We start from the raw sequence: 17,086 nt of genomic DNA, 5'->3' as shown, positions 1-17,086 counted from the left end.
AGTTCCTTGCAATGATTGATTCTTTCTTTCTTTCTTTCTTTCTTTCTTTCTTTCTTTCTTTCTTTCTTTCTTTCTTTCTTTCTATCTATCCATGCAAAGTACTGGAAATATTTAATTTTTAATTGAGAATACATATGGCTTCAAATGTTCATTGCTTAACCATGCAGCATCACCAGTAGAAGAGTTTTTTAAAAATGGATTATACTACAAGAAATATAATTAAAACATAACATAATAAAATGATCCATTGATATGTTTCATGGGCAATTAAAATTTATTTTATTTTATTACACTTAGAAAGCCACCCCACTCCTGGTTGATTTAGAATGGCTTCCATGATTTTAAAAGAGGAAAACTTTAAAAGAAGAATATATGCACTCAGATAAAATGTACATTACATGATTTTAAAAATCAGCCATAGACTCAACAACCAACTTAACCTAAGGCCTGAGAAAACAGTCATGTTGTCAAAAACTTGAAGAAGTTAAACTCTCAAAGCTACCTGGGAAACAGTGTATAGCTGATGGCTAATTGTTTCTTCTACATTGTATTCTTCAGTCTATATACAATATATATGTAAAGAGCCCTATAAAATACCAATGGATGCCAAGCTTTACTATTTTAAAAAATGCATGCATCATAAGCTCACTTTCTGGTTGCCTTTATTTTTTTTAAAGCCTAGAGTTCAAATCTTACACAAATGCTTTAAATTCCACAGGGTCAATACCAAGACATGACCAATTGGTTATTGATTTTATTGCATTGATTTATTAATTCACAGTGTTGTGTTTTGATTTTAATTGTGCACAAGAAGTCCAACTTCCCCTAGAAGTCCATGAAAGTACAATTAAGATGGACAGATATCCTATGCATTTTATTCTGAGTGTTTAGACCAGCAATAGCAATTATGATGATGACATGCTTGACCATGATGTTGTAGAATTCAGAAAAAGACAGTAACTGCAAAAATCAACCCAGCAAAATTAGGTCACAACTTAACAGATAAACCAAATACTAATATTAAGACAAATTACACACAACAATGCTTACTTAAAGCAATACCCATGTGTGTATATATCCATTGTTAAAATAGACCAAATACTAACTGAGGAGTTAGAAAAGGATGGATAATCAGAGCCTACTTAAGCCAGCTAACAAATAAAGTCCATTAAACTTTGATAGAAATGAATGAATGCTTTCATAATCAAAGGCATGGCTTCAAATGAATATGCATTTGGGTGAAATTGAAATGTTATGTATATTTTCTATATTTTGTCAAACATATCAGACATTGTGAAGTGCTCTGTCAGAGGAATCAGAACATCACTTGCTTTTGTTAATTAGCTCTCAATTATTCAAATATATATATGTGTGTGTGTGTATGAGTGTGTTTGTGTGCATGCGTGCGCACGCGTGCTCCTCTAGACACTGATGTCCTTGAAGTTTATTACATAACTTGAAGTATTCTTGCCTTTTGTTCACTACCAGCAATAGATACTATTGTATTCTATTTGCACCCAATGCCCAGGAGATTTGGGGGACTGATATAATTCCATTAAATCAACTCCAAAATTCATCATTATCACATATTTCAGTTCAGCATGATCAATATACATTCTAGGCTATTTCTGCTGGGAGATCATAAAGTTATGTCAGAGATGCTTAAACATGAATGTCACTGGATTTTGATCTTCACACTTGAAATGTTCTTCAGGGCATGTGCTTGCTAACTGGCCTTTACTCCAAGTCCTCCGACACATGGAAGTTGGATTTTAATATCTTGTTTTGTTTGTTTTTAATTACAAAGGTTATTTAATGAAAGTATAAACCAACGATGCATAGATTCACCTGATTGCCTTGGATGAGTTAAGTGCTGAATAATGCGTGTCCATGCCCAAGGTCAAACCTTCTCATCGAGAAGCTATAATTTATTTCAAAAAGTCAACAATATAAACTTGGAGGTCAAAAAACACTGAAAACATTTAACCAGCAATCATTTATTATCCTTAGATCAGCATTTGATAATCTCAGGTCAGGCTCATTAATATATTTTGGCATGTATTAATAACAGTAAAAACAGTGAGAGAGCATTTGTGCATATAGTTATCATTTTAAGACTGGTGAACTTGGTGTTCACCCATTTTCAATAGAACAACTTAATGATTAAAAATATTCAGTTCCAATATAATCACAATCTGCAGTGTCTACAGCATGGATCGCCTTTATCTGCTTAAAGTATAAACGCTACATTTTTGCTGCCCCTCCCAACCCGTAAAGGAAATGTAAAGAAATATAATTCTTAGAAAGCACAGCAATTCCTGTTTCCTAGTCCTCATATCTATCTCTCTGAGTGAGATCAATATCGTCCAAATTACCTACTCATGATTTAATGAGACACAGACTTGATGGAAAAAGAAATGGGTATTATTGAAAATGATCTCTTTAGCATTAGCTGAAAATTAGTGATACTTCTGTTTAATTGTATTATCCATACAAGCATCCTCGTAAGCCATGCTAAGAAATTAAGAAATGTCTAAATGAAAATACTGAAGGTGCTAATTTTGTCACTGTGAACAGAATTTATAGCAGGCTGCTAGACTTTTTCTTTTCCATAGCATTTCGCTTGAAAACCTAATGAAGTATGAATCATGCATGCTTTTCACTGAGTGAAAGGCATTTCAAAAATGTGATATCAAGAGTAAATCAAAAGATGCACATTTAAAAATTGGAGAGTGTCATCTGAATATTTATTTGAAAGTTTTATTTTTCAGATACCTTGTCATTAAACTACCAGTATTTCTATTTTTTTTTACTTCAGGAATTAGAAAGACTTAAGACAGCTGCCTGAAAAGTAAAGATGTCATTTTTTTGCAGTAAGAAGCAGAAGAATAAGGACAAAAGAAATATGTTGAAAATTAAAAGCTTGTAACACACAACTTGGAATACAATAGTATCTACAGTACTCAATTGGCATTGATCTTCAAATCTCAACCTTTGATTTTATATTCATGACAATGTTATAATCCAGTTCTGGGTCAAAAGCTTGAATAATTGTATGTCTCTGAAAGATCAGAAAAGCTTATAAAGGAAATAAGCCTATAGCAGGGAGCAGCAACCCCATTGCCATTTTCTACTCTAAATCTTAAGAAGTCTTAGATCAAATAAATTTCCCTTTGTTTTTAGGATCTTTCTAAACCAGTGTTTCTTAACCTTAGCCACTTTAATATGGCTGGGGAATTCTGGGAGTTGAAGTTCACACGTCTTAAAGTGGCCATGTTTCAACAACACTGCTCTAAATCTTTAAGTTGGCTAAATGCCTGAGAGGAAGAGGCCACCCAATAACAATCTAAATCCCTCTCTGAAATGGTTATACATTTTTCAGCGGTAAAAGATAAAAACCTAAACAGAAGAAGAAAGTGGTTTCTATGATTATATTGCTCAGGATTTCACCACCACAAAATCAAGTAGCCCAATTGGGCCAAACTAATTATGTTCTCTTGTCAAACACTAATAGTGAGAAAACACAGAAGACCAAGATTTGAAGAAGTCAGGGGACTGGATTAATTGTGAAGAACTGTCTGACCCGATCCTGGAAGTTATAGATTTTCCTTCATTATACCATGAATTATTGTAACATTAATCATGGATGTGGTGATGTATGCTTTTTACTGGTATTGAATTGAAATATCCCTAAACGTTTTGGAGGTTTACTGGAAGACAAAGTCACTTATAGCTGCTCTTATTTGGATTTCAGTCAGACAAGTCTCATGCCATATTGAGGATTCATTTGATTTAATCGAGCCAGAAGCTAAGAGATCCTGAATTCTGCTATCTGCAAGGTAGCCCCCACACCCACAGCTGGGTTATTTGGATATCTAGGAGAATGTGAGCATCTGGTTTGTAGGAGAAAGTCAGTGCCTGCCTGGTAGAGAGCAAAGAGCTACATGCCTTAAAGAAAGTAGTAGTGTTCCTTTTCCTGAAGAGGCCCTTCATGGACTTCACTGTTTTTGATAACTTTCACCTAGTTCTAATTTTCCTTCTTCACAATGTTTGGTAAGAAGGTAAGAGCAAATCAGCTATCAAAAATCTTAGATGCAACAGATTTTCTTGAGTCTTTCCAGTTAGGCTTCAGAGATTATTGGACATAAAAGCACTGATTGCTGTAGTCTATTATCTCCAGTAAGATCTTGAGGATTAGCAGTATGTACTGGAGATCTCTGGTGGGTAAAGATCATTTCATGTTGCATTTTTAATACACAGAAAATATTCCTCTCCCAGCAATACAGCTCCAATACTATGATGGGAAAGAAAGATGCAAATACTTTCTCAGGACTAATGGGGAAAGAGAGAATCAAGGTCCTTCAGTTATAACACTTACTCTTTCATTCTTTATTTTCCAAAGTTCATTTTTTTTAAAATGCAATGGTGCATGATGGTGGTTTTCGTGGTACAAATGGTAAGGAAGCATGAAGACAGTTAATTACTTAGTTAATTTATTTACATTTTGCCTTCCTCTCAAGATTTCCTCTCCTCATTTTTCTCCACAAAACCATCAGAGAAGGTGGGGCTGAGAGAGAGAAATTGGCACAGAGTCACCCCATGAGCTTTAGTAAATCTGAGTGGAAAACTACCATCACTGCAGTACAAAACTCAAGCGATTGCTGCTGACCAGTTTGTCTTCTCCTATATGGATGGAAACCATGGATGTAAATTAATCAAGGAGAGAAGCAACCTAGAACTAAGGAGAAATTTCCTAACAGTGAGAACAATTCACCAGTGGAATGCTTGTCTTTAGAAGTTGTGGGTGCTTCATCACTGAAGACTTTAAAAAAAACACTGGGTAGCTAATACTGGAAATATACAATAGAGACCTGAAATGTTTGATTGTAAATGTCTTAACGGCAGCTAGAATTGTATTCACAAAAAATCCTGGAAAAATAAGAAAATACCAATGCAGAAAGAAGCTATTCAAAAGATAATGGAACGTGCTGAAATGAGTAAATTGACATTTGAAATTAGAGAACAAGAAGATTAAAAAATTTATAAGGTATGGGATTTGTTCTATCAGTGGTTAGATTAAAAAAAAACATGGAAATGAAAAATGTTGGAGAATTTTCTATATTGTAAGAACAATAGAATGTTATAGGTGACATTATAAGGGCATATTATTATTAAATAGACCAAGAATGATGCAATGGAATGTTGGTATATATATGAACCCAATACCTAGAATATCATGTTCAAAAGGAAGGAATAACAATTGTAGCTGAACAAATGATGTACAATGATAAAAATGTACCTATGTATATCTGATGGATAATTTGTGATTTTATATACAACTGAAAGCGGTGATGCACAAAAGACTGTAATCAAATGACACGCTATATGTAATTGATATGTAACGGATGAAGGTTTTATGTTTTATGTTTTGTTTGTCTTTGTTTGTCCAAAAATAAAAAAAAACTTTTACAAGAAAAGAAGACGCCGCCGCTGAGTAGCCACTTAGTATAGAGCCGTGATGGCGAACCTATGACACGCGTGCCACAGGTGGCACGTGGAGCCATTTCTTAGGGCACGCGAGGCATTGCCCTGTTAGCTCCAGCACGCACTTGCACACACTGGCCAGCTGATTTTGGTCTTCATTTTCACTCTCCGGAGGCGTCCCTGAAGCTCCAGAGGGCGAAAAACAACCCAACGCAAAAACCAGAAGTTCGGGAACAGACTTCCGGTTTGCATTTGGGGCTTTTCTTCTCCCCCCGGAGGCTTCAGGGAGATAGTTACGCTCCATAGAATCGAGTTATTAATAACAGCATTACTGGACTGAGCCTCTGTAGGGCTTAATGGAAGAGAGAGATAACATTTTATCAATGGGGAGGTTTTGGCAAATGAGGCTGAAGATGTGAGCGGAGCAGCTGGAGGTTTAGTTATCACAGAGACATCCATGGACATTGAAAGGGTAGAAAACTCTCTGAATGAATAAAAACAGTCCCTCTGTTCATGGGCAGGAGCTTTCCACAGGGCATGAACCACTTGAGGGGAAGTTTCCTCCCCCTCCCTAACATGGAGGAGAAAAGCTGCATTTTTCTGCTGATTGCCGTGTGGATGTGGCGAGCAGTGGCATTCGGGGTAGGGTGGGGGAAGAGAGAGAAAGATTGAGATTTGAAATATGCCCCGGAGTAGAGCTCTGCAGCATTTGGGGGGCTGTCGAGCTTTAGAGCATGGAGTGGAAGGGGGGGGCTTTGCAGACAAGACTGGCAGAGCCAGGAGGAAGGAGAAGAGGCGAAGGGGTGGGATTTGCAGGAGACAGTATGTGCAAAAACTCCTTTAGGGATATGGAATTTGGGTCAGAAAGCTAGAGCCAATCCTGCTGGCTGGAAAGCAAGTTCTTTAGAACAAGAATCATATGTTTCTCAGCACATCCATGTAGACTTGGAATGGGGTTGCTGCGGCCACTAATTCTGACTGTCTCATCAAAATTATCACAATTTCTTTTTGGAATCTGCAGCGCCCTCTGAGAGAGAGTGTGTGTCTGTGTGTGCGCGCAGTGCTGGAAGAAGGCAAGCACATCTTCTGGGACTTCCTTTGCAAGTGTGGGGGATGAGAAAGAGATTCCTGGTGTGTTGGGACCATTTCATGGAGAAAGGGAGTGAGTGTCACTTTCCACAAGACTTAGAGATTCTGTTGGCCTACTGTGAGAGAGCAGCTCCTGTCACTCCTAATAAAGGGAACGTTTTGTTAAATACAAAGGGCTTGTCAAGTTTGGGAGCCAGGTCAGAACAGTTATCTTGATTCCATAATGCACTAATATAGTCTACTTCTAATTGTTACCTTCTCCTATTAAAATCCGAAATCTAACCAAGGCCAAGCATAGTAGATCCTCATTGAAAACTTGTTGACCAAATTACTAGGAATAAATATCATTTAAAAGGAAATAACAAGCAGCTTCCTCTTCTATGGCATGGCATGACAAAGTGTGAACATCATAGTTATAGTGCTGAAACTGAGACCTACAAAAGTTCCAAAACAAATTCCCTCCATATAAATACTTCAAGCTTGTTACAGGTCAAACCTGGCTTTTAATGGGCTGATCTAATGGCTTATTACCTAAATGTAGCGGGACAGAAAGGAGTTGAGCAATTTCAAAGGCACACCTTCCATTCCAAGTAGATGTTCAAACAATTGGTGGCCAGGAGCAGAGTGACCCTGATCTAGTTGTCCTTGTTTATTATTATTAAAATTTATTTATTATTACAATTTATATGCCGCCCAATCCTGAAGGACTCTTGTTTACCTTCTGAATCACCCATCCAATATGTTGTAGGATTCATCACAGACTGATTTGAAGAGACGTTGTTACAAACAAAGGATTCAAATTAGGATGTGGCTCTCAGAAGGACTATTTTACATTTGCATATCACAAATGTACCTTGCATTTTTAAAAATCTGATAATATTTTTTCCTCTTAATTCTAATTTATGTTAAATAAGTTTTAAATTAACACTCATTGCTACTGCATATTAATAGTAACTGTAAAAAAGGTAGGTTTATTACGGCAGTCTGCTAAAATACATACAGTACATTATTTCTAGTACTTAAGTTAGAACATTCCTTCAAAATTATTCAAAACCAGTCATCTAATGTAGTATAATGCAATATAATGTATAATAATTTTGCTATGTGTGATATATATGTGATATATAATTATATCATCATTCATCATCATTTTAGCCATTGTCTCTCCATTGCAGGATGGAGGATGAAGGCCTCTTCCGCATGTTTCCAACCAATATGGTCCTGACCTTTCTTTTGCCCATTGGGCCTGCAATACTTGCTGATGTCATCAATCTATCTTGTTTTAGATCTATTTCATGGACACTTTTTATTAAATGGGATCCATTCTATGACTGCCTTGTTCTACCTGCCATCAGTTCTTCTTGCTATGTGACCAGCCCATTTCCATTTCTATTCTTTTACTCTCTTGATGATATTGCATACTTTTGTTTGTTCTCTAATCCATGTGCAGGTCTTTCTATTTTGTCTTGTAATGCTGAGCATGTATCTTTCCATAGCTCTTTGCACCACTTGTAACTTTTTTATCGATTGTGAGGTTAGTGTCCATGTTTCACTGGCATATGTTAGAGCACGCACAAATCAAAAAGTTTTCTCTTCAGGTATTGTTCTTGAAAATTATGCTTAGCTTGCCGAATACCTGCCAACCATATTTAACAAGCAAATCAACTTCCTATTGTATCACTTTCCACTGAGATTGGCCAAGGTATATGTAATGGTCTATTATGTCTAGTTCTTCTTCAGATATGTAAAAAAAATATTTCTTTGGTTAAGTTATTAAACATAGCCTGGCTTTTCTTCAGGTTTATTTTTAAGCCAAACGGTTTCCCTACGTTGTGCAACTCTTCTAGCTCTTCTGAATCTTGTGAGAAGAGATCAACATTATCTGCAAATCTTAATAGGCACTATTGATTTTTATTCCATCTTTTGCCCAGTCTAGTTTATGAAAGAATAGATGATATTGTATTGCTTTGTTGTACACCTTTTCTGTGTTGATTTCCACTTTAAGATCATTAAGGCAAATTGTTGCCATTCTTTTTTTGTATCTTGATTGTACTAAGTTTATGTAAGCAATGTCTACACATTGGTTGAGCAATGCATTAATTATTGTTTGCTGGAATACTGAGTCAAATGCCTTTTTGTAGTCAATTAAAGCCATGCACAGAGGCATGGTGTACTTATTGTGCCCTTCAATGACTTTCTGAGCAACCTGGATGAATCCATTGTGCTGTAGCCACTTCTGAACCCTGCATGCTCCTTTGGCTGTGCATCATTTAATGTTCTCAATATTCTTTTTGCTATTTTCTTAGTGAAAATCTTATAGGTGATTGAAAGTAGGCTTATTGGACATTGCTTCTTTAAATTATCTCTGGCCCCTTTCTTGTGTATAAGAATCACTTCAGCATTTTTCCATGCATTGGTTATTTTTCTTCTCTGAGGCATCTCAAGTATAGTTTTGCTAGTATCTTGTGTAAACTATCAGTTTACACAACTATCAGTTGTGACTATCAGTTTTCAGCAGTTCAACTGTAACATAGTCATTTCCTGAAGCTTTGCCATTTTTCATTGATTTTATGGCACTTGATACTTCCTCCACTAGAATATCTCACATATCCTCTTTTGTGGGTGTTTGTTACTTTTGAGTGTTTTTGTAATGCTCTGAATAGAATTTTCCAATTATTTCTAATATTTCCTGTCTTGTTCTACACACAGAGCCATCTTTGTGTTTTCATGTAAACACCTTCTTTCTTCTATTTAAAAGCTTGCATTTTGCTCTGTTAATCCCTTTGTTTTCTTCAGTTGCCTTTTTCACAACCTTCATGTTAAACTGACATGTTTCTTCTTGGATATGTTTTCTTTTGGTCTTACAAAGTTCAACGTACTCCAGTTTATTAGTGAAACTTCTGATATTCTTCATTGTCCATCATTTTTTCATTAAATCAATCATTTCATCAGATATTTTTGACTGTACCAAGTGTTTTTCTAACGGTACTTATACATGTAGCAGATTCAAGGATGTTTTTGACTATTTGTTCATTTTGGTCCATAATGTTCATCTCTTCCAAATCTTGCAAAAGAACAAAGCGATTTGACAGATTAAACTTAAAATCACTGTTCTCCTCTAAAAACTTACCACTATTTTTATTTTTAGTGACTTCTTTATGATTTTCATATGCTCTTTTTGACATATCTTATCTTCACTTTAGCTCATACCATTCTATGGTCACTTCCAATGTTAAAAATGACTGATGATAGTACAATTGGCAGGATATGGTTTATCACTTGACATGATGTAGTCAATTTCACTTGTGTACCCGGATCGACTCTTCCACTTCCTGCTAGCTTTTTTCTTGTAAAATGAGTTAATGATGCAAAGATCCTGTCCTTAAGCAAAATCTACTAGTCTGTCACCTCTATTATCTCATTCACTACTTCCATAGGGCCAGTCCTTTTCCTTGTATTGTTCTTCTTATTCTTGCATTAAAGTCACCCATTAGTATTTTGTACCAGCATTTTTTGGTGCCTTGAAGGCAGGCCACATCGTTGATTTGATTTGATTTAATAAATTTATAGGCTGCCCAATCCCGAAGGACTCCGGGCGGCTTACAGAAAATAAATTTTTAAAAAGTAAAGAGTTTAAAAAAACGGAGGAAAACAGATTAAAAGAAAAAACCCACATCATGCACCTAGTCTAATCAGGGCTGGACCTCGGTCATGAGGTCAACAGCCCCAGGCCTGCCGGAATAGCCAGGTCTTGATAGCCTTTCGGAAGGCCATGAGAGTGGGTAGGGTCTGGATCTCTGTGGGTAGTTCATTCCATAGGGTCGGAGCGGCTACAGAGAAGGCTCTCCCCCAGGGAGCCGCCAGCCAACATTGTCTGGCTGACGGCACCTGGAGAAGGCCCACCCTGTGCGATCTTATCGGCCGTTGGGAGGTATGCGGCAGAAGACAGTCTCACAGATATCTGGGTCCTAGGCCATGTAGGGCTTTAAAGATAATGACCAGCACCTTGAATCGCGCTCGGAGACCGATAGGGAGCCAGTGCAGCTTGCGGAGGATAGGTGTAATGTGGGTGTACCTTGGTACACCCAGTATCGCTCGCGCGGCTGCATTCTGGACTAGTTGTAGTCTTTGAACACTTTTCAGGGGCAGCCCCATGTAGAGCGTTGTAAAACTCTTCAGCCTCATCATCACTATAGCTTATTATGGCACGTAAGCTTGGATGATTTAAAACTTGTATTGTTTGTTCAATTGAATGATGCATTGGGCTACTCTGTCTGATATATTCAAATTTTACTACAGAGTCTTTCAGCTTTTAGTTGATGAGATAACCAACGTCACCACATCATCCATCTTTGGCACCTCTAATGTATAAATGTATAAATAAATGGAATAAATGCTCAGTCCTATCAAGTTCAACTAAATTTTCAACTTTTTGTCATGTTCCGCATAATCCAATGATATACCAATGCATATTTTTTTAGTTTGATCAGCAATTCTTCTAGTCAAATGTCTGCTTTCATTGTTCAAATGTTGACTGTTCCCATGTGCAAAGTCGAAAGGCAGCCTGATTTAACCCAGTGATTCTTAGCACCCTCTACCTTCAGGCAAGTCTTCCCACTGCCATGGGTAGTGTCCCTAGGGCCTACGGGGAATGTGGGCCATTTTTGAGGTTATATTGGCATGTGGAAGGAATAGACCATAATCTGCTATGCTGGTCCAGTGCCAGTTAGCAGATGAGATTAGTGTTAGTCTGGCCTGTTCACTATGGGAGACCCTTCTGGACAGATACATATCTAACAACACAGCCCATGATTTCATTTAACCACACAAGCCCCTTTGTCTTGTCAAGGCTCCGATCATAGAAGGAGATATAATTATATAATGTTATCTAATGTTGATAATCTTAACTAATGTGAATGAGGGCAAGAACTGTTTAGAAAGAGTTGTCAGAATTGGTTGCCTTGGTGATTCACATTATCTGTCAGCCACAAATCTTTGTAAGCTCAGAAACCAAATTATTAAGTAGTTTTGTGGTTCTTGAGCTCCATTTGATTGTTGAGTTGTTACACTATTATTCAATCAGAAGTAGCAGGGGGAAAAAACCCACTTTTGAGAACACATACTTTATCCCACCTCTGCTAAAATATCTTAAAGACTTTTTGTCAAGTGCTTTCAAAAACATTTAACCCTTACATTTTAAAAACCCATACAACTACTTTTCCTTTTTCAAGAAATATATTAAAAAGCTTATAATTCTCTGAAGATTTCTTTGATTTCATAAAATGGCGGAGTTTTTGTTTTTTTAACCAGTAGTATGTTTTCATTTGTTTCACCTTCTTCTATCAATGGAAGAGTGAGTCAAAACATGTTCAATATCCAGTGTATTCTTCTTTTCTACCTAAATACATTGACAACCCTCTTGTGTCCATTGTGTTGTGTTGAGAAACATAGACTGCTCAGTAAACACCCATAATTGACTGGTTGTTCCGACTCTTGTAATTGCCTTCTTTTGTATGTTGATTTGGGAATAACCGCAGTCCCCATTGCTCTGAAGAATCAAGATCACCCACTGAATCAGCACTGCCAAATTTAGTGGAGAGAAAAAAAAGGGAAATTACAGCATTGTGTCTGGGTGCTAGAGGTGGTTGGTGTGTAAGTCATAATAATAATTTTGCTGATAACAACAACTACAACAAAGGCAATATCAGAAGCTACCAAATCACTTAAGGTTAGTATTGTCACACAATCAGCCCATTATGGAGATAAAATTGCATTACTATGCTGTTTTTCTGCACAAGTAGTCTATAGAAGTATGCTTCATTTTTTTGTATCCAGACAGTTAACAGCTGCCCGTGCACCGAAATTGCTTAAAGGCCATCACATCAGCCTTATTTACAAACACTACCAAATAACTATCATATAGTGTGATTTATTTGAAATTTGGAAATAGACCTCTTCCATTTGGTCCAAAATCACAGAATGCTGTTATGCCTTCTATGCATGAGTCCGTAGCAGGCATTAAACATAGCCTTTTCCTGCAGAAGTATAGGAAAACACAATACATTATTACTTTGCAACTTGCTTTGTAAATTTTTAACAATGTAGACAACTATCCCCTAACAAACCCTTCCCAAAGGCAGATAACGGTATCCTTTTGTTAGATGGCAATTTGCTGCCACACTATATGCTTTTCCTAACTACCATAGGTCTCTGGCCAAAGAGAGTTAAAAGAGGTAGAAGATAACTCTCATTTCAATTTCCTCCACAAATTTCCTTCAAAAAGGCGGAATTATAGAATCCAGGAATGAAAAGAACACATTCTCCAGTGTTAAAATAGCTATGAAGAAGTACTCAAATGTCATTGCCAGAGTGGCCATTGGAAAAGGACTAGACTAGCTTGAATTTTTAAGAACAAGCATATACACTCGAAGGTGAGGTTCTCCACCAAAAAAAAAAATCCTCTACAGCTGGGAACATTCTAACATGAATTATATACAGTATATGATTCAGCTGTGATCGGGGGGGGGGGCTTTGCCCAGGTTCGCCTGGTGCACCAGTTGCGACCCTATCTGCACCGGGAGGCCCTTTGGATGGTCACTCACGCCCTCGTCACCTCAAGACTAGATTACTGTAACGCGCTCTACATGGGGCTGCCCTTGAAGAGTGTTCGAAGACTTCAGTTAGTCCAGAATGCAGCCGTGCGAGCAATAGTGGGCGTACCTAGGTACACCCACGTTACACCTATCCTCCGCAAGCTGCACTGGCTTCCCATTGTCTCTGGACATGCTTCAAGGTGCTAGTTGTTACTTTTAAAGCCCTACATGGTATAGGACCTGGTTACATGAGAGACCGCCTCCTGCCATTTACCTCCCAGAGACCCATAAGATCCCACAGACTAGGCCTCCTCTGGATTCCATCTGCCGGTCAATGTCGGCTGGCAACTCCCCGGGGAGGGCCTTCTCTGTAGCTGCTCCAGCCCTATGGAACGATCTTCCCGTGGAGATCCTGACCCTTACTACCCTTCCGGCCTTCTGCAAAGCGACCAAGACCTAGCTGTTCCGGCAGGCCTGGGGCTGTTGATCTTTCCAGCCCCATCCTAAGCTATGAATATTGTGGAATTTTAATGTTGTTTTTTAATTTTTGTATGTTCCCCCTTCCTTTTTATCTGTAAGCCGCCCTGAGTCTCTCGAGAGTGGGCGGCATACAAACCCTATAAATAAATAAATAAATAAATAAATAAATAAATAAATAAATAAATAAATAAAAGTGTAATGCATAGAGATCATAAAGGCAAAAAAATGGGAGAAAACTGGGTCTTATCTTAGCAAAATTTTCATCAGAAGAGGAATATCCAGACTGAATTAACAAATGTTTAGCAGCTCCTTTTCCCACTGACATGTCCAGAAATCCAAAATACAAACAGATTGTATTCAGGAAAAATGGAAATACAGTTCTCCCTGCTTATTTATCAGAATATGTGTGATTATAATACTTCAAAGAACATATCTCCCCATTCTGATTTAGTGCTAAATATATGCAAAAATAGACCTTCAAACAACAAGTGAATCAACATTTCCCTTTAAAAACTTGAAATTGTGCCCTGAGCCTCAGATTAAAATAGTCCCTAGGGAACTTTGAGGGTTTTTGTATTTGGATATGTCCGTATGTATGTGTCTATGTGTCATTGCTTAGCCTAGCAGCAGTTTTATTAGCTACAGTACAAAGCCTTACCTCAACTAGCATTTCTATAAAGAACCCATACTCATTGCATTGAGCATAAACTGGCCAATAACAATTTAAAAGGATAATACAGCTCAATGTGAGATGAACTAGACAATTAGATATATTTAAGGATCTCAAGGACCTCTTAAAGCCCTTATCTACTCCTTTCGTGACTCTTCTGCTCTTTGCCAAAAAGGTTTCTGTCCTTGCAAGTTTTCTTTCAACCAATTATCCAAGATTAAATAGAGATATACAGTAAGATATAAAATCATATCCCCTGTTAAAACCAAGCTCTTCACTAATAAAATATGATTTTACACAAGGGATAAGTAAACTGTTTTATTTTCAGGCACTTACCCACTTTCCAACATTCAACGCTTATTCATAACTGTTGTCAATATACCATTCTCTAACAGCTGTTAAAATGGTTTGATTATTTCTATGGCATTTCTAATAAAAGTGTGACCTCATGTGCAAAAAGTACTTTTAAAGCTATATGACTTGCAGAATAGATATTATGTAAATGCCATCTCCCACCTACGCCTTCCAGCGTTTTAGACTATAATTCCCATCATCCCCTCCTAGTACATACAGAATAGATAGGTTAGATTATAATTCCAGGTCTTGACAACATAAAGGTATCAAATTATCCTAGCACTGTCATATGAAGAAAATATATAAATATCCATCCTTTGGGAATAGAAAGTCCTTGAAACTATAATTTGCATGCGTAAAAGTCTCTGAAGTTCTAAGATAACTTTTTTCTCATTATCGTAGAATATGGGACTGCAGAACATAGTTTGCTGGTTGGGGATTCTGTTCTGAAATGTGTGGGTAGTCCTAGTCTAACCTCCCTTGATATCCAGAGTAGATACTCCATAAATGTTCAGATCAAAGTTGTAGACTTGGCAAGGAGTTTCCAGCTATAGCAGGGGTGAAATGCTACCAGGTCAGGCTGGTTTGTCTAAACTGGTAGTAAAAATGCTACTGGTTTGCCTGAACCAGTAGTTAAAAAATGCTTAAAAAGTTAAAAAAAAAAGTTCTGACAATCAGCTGTACCGCACGATCGTCGGAATGATTTCTTTAACTTTTTTAGCATTTTCTAACTACTGATTCGGGAGAACTGGTATTTTAAAAGTGCTAAAAATGGTTTTAAAAAAAAGTTGGCCACTCCCACCCAGTCACATGACCATCCCACCAAGCCATGCCTACCAAGCCATGCCCATAGAACTGGTAGAGAAAATTTTTGAATTTCACCACCGAGCTATAATCATATGTATGGCAAATACGTGGTTCAAAAAAAAATTATCAAACATTGGGCTGTTGTAAGCTCCTGATGGAGATTTGGACACAATGTGATGGATATAGTCATGCTATATAGGGTTTATAAATAAATATCAGCACTCGCCACAGCCAAGGTGGCGCAGTGGTTAAATGCAGCACTGCAGGCTACTGCTAGATCAGCAGGTCAGCGGTTCAAATCTCACCGGCTCAGGGTTGACTCAGCCTTCCATCCTTCCGAGGTGGGTAAAATGAGGACCCAGATTGTTGGGGGCAATATGCTGACTCTCTGTAAACCGCTTAGAGAGGCCTGAAAGGCCTATGAAGCGGTATATAAGTCTACTGCTATTGCTATTGCTGACCAGAGTTAGAACACTAGTAGCTGTGTTAGCAATTTTCAAAGAAAGTCCTGACTTTAGTGGGCATTTAAAATATATCTTTGAGACTGCATCTTATTTTATTTGATGATTTGATAGTATTTACATTTAAATAAAGAAATAAATATACAATGCCCATATTGTACAATTTCTGAACACTGATGGAATATTTCTTCCTCTTGCTCAAAATAAGCTGAATAATTACCAGAATGTATTATCTACGGTTTGGAGATGAATTAAACTAATTATGGGGGGGGGGGGGAATTAAGATCTCGCTAGAAGAGCCTGACATGAAGAACTATAGGATTTTCTCTGTAATTAATGATTGTATGAACTCATGAACTCATCTTCATTTAGAAGACTTTCACTGGCATAAGATGAGGGATGGTAATCACCCCATTATCTAATAATTTCACAGTTCTTTAAACTCACATTTGACCATTCATTTTAGAAAGCCTTTATTTATATATTTAAGCAAAAAGGATCTTGCAAAAGCCTCTTTGAAGGAAACAGACACCCAGAGCAGAACATCTTAATTTACTGGGCCATCTGGACCAAGCTAAGATGTAAAGCAATTCTTATAATACATTGGGGGGGGGACTGGGACCCAATTAACTGAAGCTGGGGATCAGAGGGAGGTGCTGAGTGAGTGACCACTGTAGTCAAGAATGTGAAAGGAAAAATGTTCCCAGTTGGAATAGTTCTTCTAGCTTCCTCAAAGGTAGATGAGTGAATTTCTGCTCAAAAAATAGGGTTCTCTACTTTTCTGAACCCCTTGTCCCCATCCCCAAATCCACTGGGGCCAAGTCTTGAATCCTTGAAATCAGATTTAGAGAATGTTCCTAGTCATCTTTCACATATAAACTGCACTGACCACCAAACCTATGAGATGCTTCCCCCGTACATCTGAATTCCTTGAAGTGCCTTTCTAAGTAAACATTCACAGCAAGTTGAAATACCCCTGAATGGTAATAGAGAGTAAACTTCACCAAGTCCTGTAGATCAGTAAACCAAATTGTTCTATTCATTGGCCATATCTAAAAAATACTATGGCACACTGCACTTTCTCCTTCCTTCCTTCTTTTCCCCCCACCCTTCTTCTTCTACTTCTCAATCATGTCCCATTTTCAGAG

The 17,086-nt window shown here is 37.5% G+C and overlaps 1 long non-coding RNA gene across 1 annotated transcript in view; it reads right to left on the bottom strand.

The window, feature by feature from the left end:
• Positions 1–11,920: 11,920 nt before the first annotated feature.
• Positions 11,921–17,086, bottom strand: part of LOC106542660 (uncharacterized) — a 51,536-nt gene continuing 46,370 nt past the window's right edge. The window contains exon 4 of the long non-coding RNA XR_015695961.1: positions 11,921–12,608. This is a non-coding gene — a long non-coding RNA (uncharacterized LOC106542660). The remainder of the gene's footprint in view (positions 12,609–17,086) is intronic.

The sequence above is a fragment of the Thamnophis sirtalis genome, unplaced genomic scaffold (genome assembly GCF_051295495.1).
Source record: "Thamnophis sirtalis isolate CommonGarterSnake01/CBP01778 unplaced genomic scaffold, rThaSir2_p1.2 scaffold_3, whole genome shotgun sequence".
Lineage (NCBI taxonomy): Eukaryota > Metazoa > Chordata > Lepidosauria > Squamata > Natricidae > Thamnophis > Thamnophis sirtalis.
The sequence above is the reverse complement of the archived record's forward strand: the minus strand, read 5'-3'. Positions and strand labels throughout refer to the sequence as shown.